The sequence below is a fragment of the Nematolebias whitei genome, chromosome 1 (genome assembly GCF_014905685.2).
Source record: "Nematolebias whitei isolate Nwh7 chromosome 1, NemWhi1, whole genome shotgun sequence".
Classification (NCBI taxonomy): domain Eukaryota; kingdom Metazoa; phylum Chordata; class Actinopteri; order Cyprinodontiformes; family Rivulidae; genus Nematolebias; species Nematolebias whitei.
In genome coordinates this window covers 49371707-49373380 of record NC_056498.1, presented here as the reverse complement: position 1 = coordinate 49373380, position 1674 = coordinate 49371707, and the positions used below count along the sequence as shown (strand labels likewise).

General features: G+C 36.6%; 1 protein-coding gene across 1 annotated transcript in view; it reads left to right on the top strand.

Moving 5' to 3' along the window:
- LOC119424390 (interferon-induced, double-stranded RNA-activated protein kinase) overlaps positions 1-1674 on the top strand; it is a 16446-nt gene that overhangs the window by 6351 nt on the left and 8421 nt on the right. The gene's annotated exons all lie outside the window — the stretch shown is intronic.

Genomic DNA, 1674 nt, shown 5'->3' with positions numbered 1-1674 from the left:
AGATTTTCTATGATTTTAATGTGTCTTAACAGGTTGTTGAGTCTGGAGTGCAGAAGAAGAAACAAAATGTATATACAGTATTTATTGAGGGTGCAAATGTTTACTACTTGGCTATTGGCTTTCCTTTTACATCAAGATTTTCAATTCTCTACTGAGTTTGGAGTTCTAAAAAAAATCTGTTGCAAGAAATGCATGAGAACGTGCATCTTGATCGAGGATGGTAGGCTGTGGTTTGTACCGTAATTTCCAGACTATTGAGCGCACCTGAATATAAGCCACGCCCACCAAATATAAAAATAATAATAATTTTGTACATGTATAGGCCGCTTTTTATAAGGTCAAGGTTCTTTGTCACATGTGGTACATGAGGTGGAATGAAATTGTGTACACAGGGTCTCAGTTACATCCAACAATAGCAAAAAAAAGTGTAAAAATAAACGGTAAATAAGGATCTAAGATAAACACTAAACGAACGGAACGATACGATAAAAGATCTAAGATATACGCTGGTCGCCAATAGTGCAAAACAAAACGCTGAACAACAGCGGCACGAACATGAGTCTTTGTGGGTGGATGAGTACAAATGAATGAACACAGCAGCATGAAATGATCAACAGCATGAGATCAGCAGCATGGATAATCAGCAGCACATAACAATCAAAGTTGCATTACAGTGATTTATTTATTTTTTTTAAGCTGCGGATGTCCACGTTGTAACATGAGATATTTACACAGAAAGTGTTTTTAAACTTTAATTAAATACGTACCGGTAAAATACACAAATACTTACAGTAAATGTTTTTTTTCTGAGCAGTGCCTGTAACACTGCTGGTTTAAAAAAAAAAAAAGCAGTAGCCCACCAGGAAGTCAATAATGGCTATCCAACAATTTTCAGTCAGGTCATCTGGACAGTTTCTTTTTTTGCTGAAATGTTTCGCCTTCCGGATGGAGCAAAAGTCGCTCTTCGCATGCGGCCAGTTATGGTAAACGATTTCTCACCGCTAGTCATCCAAGCCTCCCACTTTCGAGCTCAGAGCGCCACATTAACGCACGATTCACTTATTTCGAGTGGCTGCAAATTCTTTGTTGTGTACGACGGAGCTTTAGGGCCGTGCTAATAAAAAAAATAAAAAAAAAATTACATTGCTAAGCTAAGAAAAAAAAAGTAAAAGCCATAAAATTATGAGAATAAAGTTGAATAAAGTCAATGTTACAAGAATAAAGTCGTATGAGACTTTTAAAAAAAATTACAGTTCTCGTTGATTTATTTATTTATTTTCCCATGAGTCGGAGCCACAATGCGACCTGTCAACTATCTCCTTATTTGTAAAACCAATACCAAAGTATAACTTAACAAGATGCTCAACATTCTTCATTTTACCGCAGTTAAAATGCAGTAAACCTGCTGCTTTATCGTGTCGGAGTTAGGATAATATTACGACTCATTTAACTTTGGATCAGTCATTTGCTGACACGCCTACTGGAGTGATTGACAGGTCGCGTTGTGGATCCGACTCTTGGAAGAAAAAAAATTTAAATGAACGAGAGCGGTAAAAAAAAAAGTCTCGTTCGACTTTATTCTCATAATACTACAACTTTATTCTCGTAATTTTATGACTTTTTAAGGTTTTTTTCTTAGCGTGGCCCTAAAGCTCCACCGTAGTTGTGCCCCCA